The sequence below is a fragment of the Parasteatoda tepidariorum genome, chromosome 8 (genome assembly GCF_043381705.1).
Source record: "Parasteatoda tepidariorum isolate YZ-2023 chromosome 8, CAS_Ptep_4.0, whole genome shotgun sequence".
Lineage (NCBI taxonomy): Eukaryota > Metazoa > Arthropoda > Arachnida > Araneae > Theridiidae > Parasteatoda > Parasteatoda tepidariorum.
The window spans coordinates 31,898,080-31,911,536 of NC_092211.1; the positions used below are offsets into that span (position 1 = coordinate 31,898,080).

A 13,457-nucleotide genomic window follows, 5' to 3' on the forward strand; every position below is an offset into this window, starting at 1 on the left:
CAGAAAGCGCAACAAATAAATAAAGAACGAATCATTCTTCTACATAAGAGTCAGCCTGGAGCGACAATAACAACAACAAGAAGAAAAAAAAATCAGAGACAATAAAATAAATTGCAATGAGGAGTGGTTCGTGCTTAGGAGGCATAAGTAATTAAATCCAAGTCTCTGTTTAATTGATCGCCCGGGTTCAACAATCGCAGAAACCGAATGATAATTTCGTCCAAATTGATTCGACCATTCATTCCTGATGAAAATCAGGGAAAAAAATTAATGAAAAAGGATAAAAAAAGAGAAGACACAGTCGGAATAAAGGTGTCAAGATTAATATTATTTAATGAAAATCTGCTGAGATTGTTGGTATTTGAGAATGAGCCAACCTAAGGGTATGTTCTTTTGGGGTGCAAGTCGTAGGATTATTTCAACGAAGCAGACTGATTTACAGGCAATTAACGATTTTTTTTTTTAATATTATTGTGGGCAGGAAATAGAAATAAACTCATTAAGATCAATTTGCGATTATAGTTGAACAATTAAATAGAAATAAAAAAATTGTCAATTCGATCGCCTTAAAAAGTTGCCGATATTTGGGGACAATCGGCACAAAAAGCGATAACAATTCTATAACTAAACACCACTTAGAAAACAAACTGCTAAAAAAGGGTCTAAAAACCAGTTTTTTTTTTCTTCTAGATGAGGTAATTAACTGGTTATTAAGTTATGCAATTACAATTAAAAAACTAAATAAGTAATATGCAAAGGTTATTTATTGAGATAGTCGTTGTTTAAGAATGATCAAACCTAAGGGTATAAGTCTTGGGTGGTGCACGTTTAGTCTCTTAATTACTGCAATCTGAATAATTTACAGGCAATTAATATTTTTCTGAAATAATCTAATTTATTGCACTTTATCAATTTGCAATTGCAGTTGAAATCTGAACAAGAAATAAATCAGACATTTCGAAAAACGGAAAAAAGTTGTCAATATTTGTGGAGAATCAGTACACATACCCATTATAAGTTGCTAAGAATGTAATCTAAGAAAATTAACATGTTAATTAACAATTAGCACGTTAATTTTTTAGATTACATGAAATCATTAATTGTTAGAAATCATTAAAATTGACAATTAAAAAATTAACAATCTTTCTAAAAAAATTTAATTTTTCCCCTCACGAAATAACTAATAAAATGGTTATGAAGAACTAAGTTTTTTAAGTTATTAGATTATTAAGATTGATTTAAAAATCATACTTTTTTATTTACCATTACTATTTTTTATTTTATTTAGAAAGCATAATTACCTTACTTATCTCAGTTTTTATGAGTCTCTTATATCATTATATGATTTTGTAAAACCTTGCATTGCTTTAAGCTAATAATTAATATTTTTAGTCATTTAAAATTATTTGCTTTATATGATGCAGACTTGTATAAGTATAAATAAAGTTTTTATTCTTTTAAAAATTTCTGAACAAATTAAAAATCATCCAAAGCTTTTTTTGAGTCAGTATCGTGAAATTAATTTATTTTTTTTTCCGAATTCAGCCACTTTCGCATCTAAACTTTTTAACAAAACAAAGAGTTAAATAAAACTAGTACAAACTATTTCAAAACGACGATAATACGAAAATAACAACAAAACGATTATCAAAGTTATTAAGCTAACTACAAATAAATGAAATAATTTTATTGCAGAAACTTGCAAGACTTACTTAAATCATGTTAGCCATTTCTTTCTCAATAAATAATATTTAAAACTAATCAAGCTATCCAGTTATTTACAATAACAAGCTTCAAAAAAAAAAATTTTTTCCATGCTATTCAAAAAAACTCCGTTTAAAAAACTTGGTGAAGTAAAATCTGTAAATTATTTATTACTTAAAGAGATCTCTTTCTAATTAATATATTTAAAATTTATTCAACAACAAAAAAATATATAAACACAATATAAATATTTATTTCAAAACATTAAACTCTTAAAATAATTTGACAAAATTCCTAAGATCATAAATAAGAGATCAGGAGAGATAAGAAAACGAAAATGTTTTAAGAAAAGAAAAAAGAAGAAAAACATAAGGGAATTGAAAACAAATTCCTTCTCGGTAAGGTTGTCGCCATTAAAGAGCCAACCGTTTAATGAAAAGCCAAGAGGAGGCAGGCGACAGACAAGTAATGAATTCAAGTTTTCAATCAAAGCTTTTCTGATCACCAGGGCGTTCAGTGCATGTAATTAGAAGAGGAAATACACACACGGGAATCGCCAACAGAGGGCGCTTTTCTTCAAAAAGCTATAATATAGGGATTTGGATAAAGAACATAATTTCGTTTTAGAATTTCTTTAGTTTAGTTGTTTGAAACAGATGTTTAGAGCATTAGGTTAATAAAAGTTAATATATATATTTTTTATTCTCGTTGTTATCGTATCGTTAGCTATAAACTCAATTCAAGGCTTCATAAACTATGTAGATAATTAAAAAGTAATTAAAAAGCTACCAGTGGTTCAAAACTATTTTATTAGAGAAAAGCGGTGAAGGCATATTAAAATAAGCTGGGAATTAGGGATTTAACTACTAATTAAATTTAACTAGCAAAATTCCACAGTAAAAGTTCAAGTGATTAAAATCACACTAATTAGAATATACGAGTAGACCACAAAAGAAATTGTATAGCTAAAAAACAATAATTTTGTAATAAGTAAAATAGGTCTTTTATTGAAATTGAATTATTGAAGCTTGAACAAATTCATAATAGTAAACACTTTTCTTTAACAAGAAAATATTATGGTATTGAAAAAAAATTATATATTTTTTAACTATTAAATAAATAATCCCAAGAAACTGAAGCGGAAACATATTCCTTGTTTTAAAAACTTCTTTCGCTTCAAAAAACATACAAATCAGAAAAAAATTCAAAAACTCCGATATCTCACCATCTCTCCATAGCGCGTGGAAATATATTTTAACCTAATTTGCCTCTCTCGGCCACTGCGATTTTTCTTGTTCTGTTTTTAATCTTTCTCTCTCTCAACCACTGTGGATTTTCAAATTTTGCTTCGAACCGTTATTTTTTACCGTCGTTGGTTTCTCATTCACATTTAGCAAGTCTTGAAAATGGGTGCCTATTTTTGTGCGCTTGAAACATATCGACTGTTATTTCCGATTTGTATGTTTTTGAAGCGAATGAAGTTTTTAAAAAAGTAATATCTTATCAACTAATTAAAATACAGATCATTAATGAAAGACATCATAAAAAATTAATGTTTATCGAGAAGATGTTTATAGAGTTTGATAAAACAAGATACAAGAATTTGTAGCTCCAAAATACCGTAACATACAATATATCTCAATAAATAATATATCTCATTAATTAGATTAAATTTAATTTAAAATGTGTGAAATAATGTAAAAATACACACATGTTTTGTTTAAGAGGCAATCCTTGAAAAAAACATCCATTATAAAAAATAATAATTATTATCTTGAAATGATTTTATGTCAAAAAATAATGATCTATTTCTAATAGTAGAAGCTTGGTAGTTTCGTAAAACAACACAACCCTATCCCTCAACTATAAATCTTAACGTACACATAGTTACAGGTATATATTGAAATATTGCGTATCGACTCCTCAAATATTGTGAACATTTCAAATTCCTCATACATATATAGCAATTTTAAAAAAAAGAAACAGCTCGATAAAAAAAAGTAATAACGCTAAAACGAATAGCCGTCAGAAAAAAAAATATATCGTCCATCTTTCAAGAATCGAAGGAGTTTTTCCCGTTATATATATTTATTTATTTGAAACGGAAATATAGCAATAAAACATCGATACCCGTTTAATCAGCGATGGGTGAAGGAAAGGATGGGTCGAAATGGGTCCCTTCCATCCACCCTCACCTCATTTTCATCCCTATTTTATTTATTACAGCCGATGCAATATATTGCGGGTGGATATTGTCCAGATCCGTAACCGATCGTCTATGGGTCGTAAAAAAAAAAAAGTCAAGCTGATCACTACGATGAAAGAGAGGCAAATGCTCCCAATTCATTCAATTTTGGTACAATATCCAGGCGACCCAGACTTAAAAACTTGTCCTCGTAGAGGGGACAAGTCACATATAAAGAATCTGCATCAGATGCTGGACATATAACTTGTATTTGCTATATTCCACTCTCTTATAGAGCCTCTTTAATTTTTTGTGCTTGTCTTACAGCTGCTTGCTAACAGCATGCAACCTTGCAAGCCGTTTTTTTTATTCTTTATACAATATTACTACTACATCCTGTGGTTCTTCCTACGAAATGCGTTTGTCTTCATATTTTAGTATTTGTTGACCTTTTATACTTTAGCCCATAGTGTTGTCTCATTCTAGTACAGTACAGAACCCGTTATCCGGAAATCTGAAAACCGGAAAACCAAGAAACCGGAACGAAATTCGAAAAATGTTCCCGCCATTTTTTTAAAAAAATGTTTTTTTTTTTTCCTCATAAGATTTCAGGATTTTTCTTTCTTTTTTGAAAGATGTTTACCTTACCATCATTTTTTTTTGGAAATAATCATTAGTGTATTCCTTCATCGTTTTTTCTTCTTTTTGAGATTATTTCCAAAATAAAAAATTTTTTTGTTGGGTTTAACAATAAAAAAACGGCTTTTTGTAGCGATTCAGAAAACCGGAAAAATCAGTTATCCGGAATAGTGATGGTCCCGATCTTTCCGGATAATCGGTTCCCTACTGTAAATATAATTGAAGAGGCAACCAATACTATTGTTTTCTACATGTGATCCAAAGACAACGTGTCGTTTTACTGTTCTCGATACAAAAATATTTCTATACTCCGTGGACCAAGCCCTTCCAAATATTTGTGTATGCTTTAGCCTTTTATACCAGAGTCGTGGTACGTGTTGTCCTTTTCTTACAACAGCTATAGACCATGCACATATAATTGAAGAAACAACCAAAACTTATGCTTACTATATACCATGCAAAGACAACTTACACAAAAATCCTTAAAAACATAGATAGTTTGTCTACTGTAAGAACTCCCCCCGCCACAAAGTCTGAGTCCGTCTGCTGAGATGGAAACAAGAATAGCGCATTTCAGGAGGGTAGCGAGCCAAATCCTGTCCTAAATAATGACCCCACATCAATACGTGGAATAATTATACCGCGTTACCATAGTCACCGCCACGGGTCCAGAGAAATGGATAAGGGAGTTCTTACTTTAGACAAACTATATACACGCTCTCCATTTTTTTTAATATTTAATAAATAATGAATTTTTAAAAAAAAGCGAATATTTGAAGAAGAGGGATTAAAACTTAGTTTTAAAAATAAAATGCTAATTGTTTGCCTGTTTCATTCGCAAAAACTTAGGCTTTTTTCATGTATCGAAAAAGCAATTTTAGCAAATAAATAAATAAGAATTTTAAAATCTACTCAATATTTAATCTTAAAACACATCACCAATGACGAAACATTACACAACATTAAATATTATTACATTACAACGTAAACAAATTACTTACTGCCGAATTTTTCAAAGGACACCAATTCAAAACATAAAATACAGGCAACTATACTAGCCCATTATACATCTTATAACCTAATTTTATCCCAAGACCCATTTCCAGTGTTTTTTTTTTCTGTTTTTTAAGGTCTTCATATTTCTCAAGATTAAGGCCGGTCCAATTCCCTATATTGTATTTCCTCCCCCTACATATGAGACAGAGAGGGGAAAAAAAGAGGGAAAATATATTAGTTTTTCCCCTCTCTTGTAGCATTTTCATTTTCTTGTTTCCTTTCAGAGTAACAAGGGTTGATTTGGAATGGCAATATTGTTTGCGGGGTACAGAAGAGAAAGGGAGAACCCAAAACAATGGACCGTTCCCAAATTATAATTTATTTTTTACAAAAATTACGAAAGAAATTAAATTAGAATGAACGATAACACCATGATCAAAATAATGATGACGTAAACAAAACCAGAGTTAGAACTTAAAATTATGACATTTTAAAATCATTGTATCTTAAATTATTTTTATTACGCTAAATTAAATTTTATTTTAAAATATATTAAAATAATTTAGCTCACAATAGTTTTTTTTTAAATTTAAAATTTAAAAAATAACTATTGTGAGCTAAATTATTGTAATATATTTTACATAGAGATGTATTGAGATTAAATAAAATTTTAAAAAATTCTTAACATTTAGAAAAAAATTATCAAATCATGATTATTATAAAATTTAAAAGAAAAAAGAACGTTAAGGTAGATTAATTTTTATCATTTTTTAGGGACACTTATACTAACGTATTTATTAATTTTTATCATTTTTTAGAGACATTTATACTAACGTATTTATTAATTTTTATCATTTTTTAGGGACACTTATACTAACGTATTTATTAATTTTTATCATTTTTTAGGGACACTTATACTAACGTATTTATTAATTTTTATCATTTTTTAGGGACACTTATACTAACGTATTTATTAATTTTTATCATTTTTTAGGGACACTTATACTAACGTATTTATTAATTTTTATCATTTTTTAGGGACACTTATACTAACGTATTTTATTTTATAAACGGCGTTGAGCATCCTACCCAATTCTGATTTTACAACTATCGATATTCAACTCCCGGATCAGGCAATGAGTCAAACTAACTATCCTAGTGGAACTGACCCACATTTGCGTTACATGGAGAGGAAAACCACGAAAATCTCCTACAGTTATTCTGACAAGGAGATTCTAACCCATGGTCCGTCCTCCACTGAAGATATTATTTGGAATAAATAATGACATTACGTCATACTGTAGTCGGTGCGAGCCAGGAGCACAGTTCGTATTGACCAGCCAACGCAGGGATTTGAATCTGGATTATCTTACTGGGAGGTGAAGCCTCTATCTCATGAGCCACCGTGACTCTATACTTACTTATTGTCTGCATTGCTATCACGTTGCCATACAAAACTGTCGGCATTCGATTAATATCGTTAAAAATAGTTCAGAGCAAGAAGCTTAACAGCATATAAATCGATAGCCTGTGAGCTTTGAACTATCTCTACAACAAGGTCGGGATAGTTATCTCTATTATGAGCTTTAATTTATAATTTATACACGATGTTAGACTGTATTACGGACCATGCCACATAAAGTCCCTGGTCAAATTATTAGANTTATTTTATATTCACAAATTACGAGTAATTTTTTCACAATTTTTCAAAAACGGACCCTTCTAAAATGTCTGGACAGACCCCTGGAATGCTTTTATATTTAAACATACAAATAGGTTTTTATAAAGGAGATTTTTTATATACTTCCAATTTATATTTATTTTTAACATATTGCCTTACAGTGTTAACCAATTGATACATGAACGTTAACAAGTGCAAACTGGTTTTAGTCGCGTAAAAACAATAAAGTTTCACCTGATAATTAAGACTTTACTTAAAATCTTATAGTGCGTCGAATAATTTGGCAAGGAACTATATGTGCCCCCCCTAATATTGAATAATTGAAAATAAATGCAAAAAACACGAGAATTCACGTGTTTCTGGAATTAATTCCCTAGCAGGTCTCAAATATTTTCTTCTCAAAGTGAAACGCGTCACTACAAGCAAAAATTGGATGTCTTCTTCTAGCCTGGGCACTCATCTTTTTCCTCTCGTCTTCATTCTATCCCACCTCATATGTATATCAATCCAGCACCGCATATACACACACACATAAGAAGAGTACGAAACGGGCGCAAAATGAAAAAGCTCTTCTTGCAGCAGTGTTTGTACTTTAAAGAATGAATACACACATGGCAATTTTTCGGGAAGAAAAGGAAATGAAAAGCAGGAAAGAAAAAAAAAGACAGGAAAAGGAAGAAAAAAAATTGTTTTAAGCACTAGGTCACCCAGACGCAAAACTCTAGCCGTATATATGAGAAACTTGGATTCAGAAGATTGAAATAATATGAAAGAATAAAGATTTTCATTTTGTAGTAAAACTATGAGTGAAAAAAAGAACAAACTTGGTATATTAGCTAGAAAAGAAGTTCGCGAAACTAGGGTTCCAAAATATCTTATTTACATGCAATTTATAAACATTTTAAAAGGAATTCTTATATCGGATTTATTTGTAGACGAAACAACACGAATAAATATATGCTTTGTTTTTCTCAATTCCTTCCCCGCAAGCATTGACAGTTGCATTTCATCGTGTTGAGTAAAGTTTCCAAGCATTTACAGACATCTTGTTATAAATGATTTCTCATCGTGTTGAGTAAAGTCTCAAGCATTTACAGACATTTTGTTATAAAAGATTTCTCATCATGTTGAATAAAGTCTCAAGTATTTACAAACATTTTGTTATAAATGATTTCTAACAAGTGAAATGCATTCCTCGGGGGTAAAACAGAAATTTCACGAATGAAAGCGTTGAGTAAGAAACTAATAGAGAACTATAAATGAAAAACACTAAAGTCTAAAAGCGATAATAGGATACCTGCAAGTGACGTAGTGTGGGTATCTCGATCCTGATTGGTAGTTGAACGTGGCACTTGTTTACGGTAGCAACTGTTCTTTCCATTCTATTTCGATTAAGCCGAGCCCGTCAAGTATCAATTCTATTAAGTGACATTGAAGTATATATTTCGTACTTAACACAACGACTCAAAACCATGTACAACATAAACTAATTTCGCATCGAAGTGGCCAGGTACACAAAATAAAATATATCACGATTACAATAAAATACAGAAGAAGAAGAAGTGATTCAATGAACCAGTTGATTTAAATGGGATTTAATTGAATACCTGTAAGTGACGTCACGCGTGCATGCCGTAACTGATTGGCTTCTGAATCGCAAATGACACGATTTATCTACGATGACATCACATACAAGTATCCAATTAATTGAATGTTAATATTCAAGTGCTGAAGTTCAACATCTGGCTTAGACATCTTCGTAGTCTGTCAATCACGAGATAAACTCCAGAAAGCAAGCTCAGAGTATTTTCTCATGATGGAAAGAATAAAGCTTCATTTCGGTCAGTTTTAAAATACATTCGAAAAAAAAAAAATCTTAATTTTTAAAACATTTCGTTGGTGTTTAAATCTTATTATTTTCGGCCTTTTATGGTATTCATGGCACTTTCAGCACTCTGCACTTCACTTTGAATGGCTCATTGGACTTAACGAGATCTTTTAAATCAACATTTGTTTAACAGTAAAAGGACCACTGCTTCAAGCAGCACTGAATTTACGGAGAAGGAGTTAATTTGGGCACTTTGAGCTATTTCAATCTTTAATTATAAGTTCATCGATGCTGCTTATCAATTAACCTGGTTAAAGACAAAGAAGTACATAATTGGATTTTGGCAAATTGTGTTTGAAAAAATATGTTTTTAGCACGTTTATAAGCTTTTTTTTTAATTTAAAATTTTGAGGAATTTTATCACTAAAATTTTAAAAAAATAGTAAAAGTAAATAGGTCTTTAAAAGCGTCCAATTATATAATACAGCACAAACATATACATTTAAAAACAATCAAACCGTCAGTTCAACAGTATTCTCACGGTGAGAATATAATTTCATGGAATAAAAATCGAAAAAGGACCTTCCCTTAAAAATAGAAGGAAAAAAAATCAACACTCCCGCTACTAAAGTTGTCGACCAACCATGGTTAAGTTTCTATAATTCAGAGAAAAGGATCTGACAAAATATAGCATCACTTGCCGGGCAAGCAGGTACCCATAGAAATTCTTCAGTTAGATCTAAAAACACCCGACGATATTAATTGGAGAAATCCATTAAACACATGATGCATATGCAAAAAGTAATTACAATTAATAATTAGCCTTAATACATCGATGAAAATCACTTAAGCAAGTCAGAAAAATTATAGGCAACATGGAAAAAAATTCATCAAATACGCTGAGCAATTAATTTTATTGTATACACATTGCACTTATCTAATGGAAAAGTACAATACAGCTCGATCCACCCTTTCTTGTTACGCTGAACAAAGGGAAAAAAACATGGAATCCATTCAACTTCAACAAATGCTTCATAAATAAAAACATCCATTTACCTGGTAGTTAAACAATAAACAGACGGAACTGAAGAAAAGAAAAACCACCATCCATTCCTCAACAACGGAGTGGCCATCGTATCCTTTTTACCACTCCGCCATTGCAAACTCGGCGAAAATGACCCTAAAAGCCCCTTTCATCTTCAACCCTTTTGACCCAAGCGCCCGCTGCCCATTAAACGCATCCATTAACAATGGCTCCCGGCCAGGGGCTGAAAAGTGCATAAGTGGACATCTAAAAGGATGGATGGTGAAAGGAGAGAGGGTGGAATGGAATGGACGTTCCTTTTCTGGAACAAAGTGGGGGTGTTTGTTCCTTTAACACTTTCAGAAACCTCCTAATGCGTCGTTGGACAATTAGTTGTGGGGTGGAATATCTTGTCGCCTTTTGGTCAACTGACAGGGTCCGAAAACGAATTTCAGCGTGCAATTTGAGAATCGACGATGTTAGCAGGCACCCCATTAGTAAGAGTGCAACAAACCATGGTTGCATTTTGTAATTTTTGATAACCCAAACGCATTCATGGGATAGAATTTAGAGAAATTATAAGCCCTGGAAAAGTAGTTCCTGAAAGTACTTACATGAGATTCTCAAGTAAGAGATGGGAGTAAGTGGACGATGTCCAATTATGTAGCATCTCAAAATTTACTTGTAGTAGCAATGAAACCATTTCAGAAGATTAAATGCTTAAATATGAAATACCAAGCTTTTAAGGTTACGAGGAATAATTATAGATGTATAGAAGCTATCCAGATATGACCAATTAGTTTAAAATATGTAAATCATTTGACGCTTGACATTAACCATGGGTCTGTCCAGACATTTTGTGAAAGGTCCGTTTTTGTAAAATTGTGAAAAAATTACTCGTAATTTGTGAATATAAAATAAACGTTGAGTCACATTCTTTTAAACGGGGTCCGCTTTTGTGAATTTGTGCAAATAGGGTCCGTTATTGCAAAAAAACTTTTTCAAGGAGTTTTTAAATTGTAAAGACATACAAGATTATGCTCAACACTGAAAAATTATAATTAAAAAAATAAAATTTAAAAAAATAAACAGCAATTGCAGCTGCTAAATTAGCGATGCAACATACAAATATTTGGTATTTAGCCGATACTGCTGAACGCAGAATATTCATTTCGGACGAATAAAGGAAGAAGCGTGTGCCGAAGACAAAATTTAGTTCGTTTACATCTGTCTTTCTTTCCCCCCGCCCTTCCTTTGAAGGGTTTATTCGATTAACAAAACAATAACGAAGATAAACAAATTTGTGAAGGGTCCGATTATAAGAAAAATTATTTTGTGAAGGGTCCGTTTTTAAGTGAAAATATTGTGTGAAGGGTTAGTTTTTATGAAAAGATATTTTGTGAAGGGTCCGTTAACGGACCCAAATTTCCTCTAAACAGTCCCCTGCATTAACATAAAATAATTATGCACGTAAAGAAGCCAATCAGAGATCAAAAATAAATTAAAACCTGAAATTAATTTAAAGTTCGTTTTAAGAAAGTAAAACTAATTACTAAGTTCTGAGAAACTAAAAAAAATTTCTTCATTTCAGTTGCTATTAGTTACAAAGAAGAATATCTTGTTTTTTTCGATCAGCTTGCAATATTCAAAAACAAAATAAAAATATTTAAAAAAAAGTTTAATTTTCAGGGAGAATAACAGTGACTTTATATCCGGCGTTAAACAGCCGGTTCAATTCAAAGTATACGACTATCTATATTCAACTCCATAGACTTGTAATTTTGAATCCAATCCAGAAGACAAGGAACTCCTAGATTAAACATTGGGATTACCCACCAGTATTTGATGGAACTAACTCGCAATTCAGTTACATGGAGTGGAAAACCACGAAAATCCCCCACTGTTAACCAGACGGTTAGGGATTTCAAACCATTGATTTTACTTTGGTTTACATTATTTTTAATTATTATTATTTCAGATTGTACATTGAGTTACTAACCGCAAAGTAAAGGTAGAATATCAAACATAATCAAAAATAAAAGTGCGCCACAAACGTATGCAATGATAACATTCACAGATTTAGTAAGAAATATGTTTTCTAAGCAACAATTGCTTAAACAATTTATTAAAAGAAACGCTGAGATCTGAATGCAGAAATTGCTCAACTCAATCGCTAAACTGAAGATAAAACAATAACAACTTTACAAGGTGTACAAAATTAAATGGTGTCAAAAAAAAAAAGAGAAAAAAATGGAGAAAATATCGAAGAAGCAAACATAAAATAGGAAAGTCACTAAGTTTTCCCCTGAGTTCTTTTTATTAATAGATAAAAATTTTCGATGGGCAAATTTTTATTTTGTCCACAAAATATTAATAGGTCTGTAAATATGCTATTTAGATTATATATGTAATATCTAGCACACCTAGTAAAACTACATTTAAACAAAGGTTTAGAACTTAATTTGGTTTTTAGCATCAATTAAAATATTAATATAATTGAAGGCAATAAAATTTCAGTTCTAAAAGTGTTAGCCAGGTTCAATTTTTTGTTCACTAGCATTTTCAAAACCATGTTAACATTTTAGATGTAGCGAAAAGAACTTCCTGGTGGCCAAAACCAGAAGAAAAAAAACTGAAAACTATAGAATGGCACAAAATATTATAATCTGTGAGCAAATTTGGGAAACTCGCTGAACACTCCTCAATATTTAACTTTTCCCGAATCAATGTTAGTGAAATGAACCCAAACGTGAATTCCACAATATCCACTTATTCCTTAGATTTGGGTTTAATTGTTCAATCAAGAAATTTGGTTTTGAATTTATATCCTTTATGCCAAATTCTATAAAATTTTTCTTTCGGAGGCCAACCCAAGGTGTCAAAAAATCATGGAGATATATCTGATGACGTATATATTACGCATATCATGACACATGTTTAATTAATCTCCCACTTAAATTTTGAAACTTTTGTTTTCCATTTTTTAGATTAGACTCCACCACAAATTATGAAGAAAATGTGGTATTTTGATGTTGAACATAATATTTTTCTTGACAAAGCTTATTCATTAGCACTTCCATGAAATAATTAGTCGAAAATTGCGAGCTGGCGTGAGGAAATAACGTGCCTTTATTGCCCCTCGTGATTAACATAGGCAAATTAAATGAAAAGAATTATCGCTAATACAAATATTAATAACTAGTTCGACTTTAAATTTAGCCTTCACTTTACACTATGCAAATAGAATGAGATACCTATTTAGTTGACACACTGAAGAAACAATACACCAAATCAATTTTTCTCATGCACACTAAAAATATGACCATTCCAGTCGGAGCTAAAATAGAATAGAAAGTTCAATAGAATCAACAGCTGTAGTCTCATTAGCGAATATAGTCAC

At 31.1% G+C, this 13,457-nt stretch overlaps 1 protein-coding gene across 2 annotated transcripts in view; it reads right to left on the minus strand.

The window, feature by feature from the left end:
- The window catches only part of LOC107440625 (LIM domain transcription factor LMO4), a 168,996-nt gene that overhangs the window by 96,179 nt on the left and 59,360 nt on the right, over positions 1–13,457 (minus strand). Inside the window, exon 1 of one of the 2 annotated variants that reach the window (XM_043048119.2) lies at positions 13,312–13,389. The exons of the other annotated variant lie outside the window; for it this stretch is intronic. The gene's annotated coding sequence lies outside the window, so the exon portion shown is untranslated. Of the gene's footprint in view, positions 1–13,311; positions 13,390–13,457 lie in introns of those variants that run through there. 2 annotated transcript variants of the gene reach the window in all.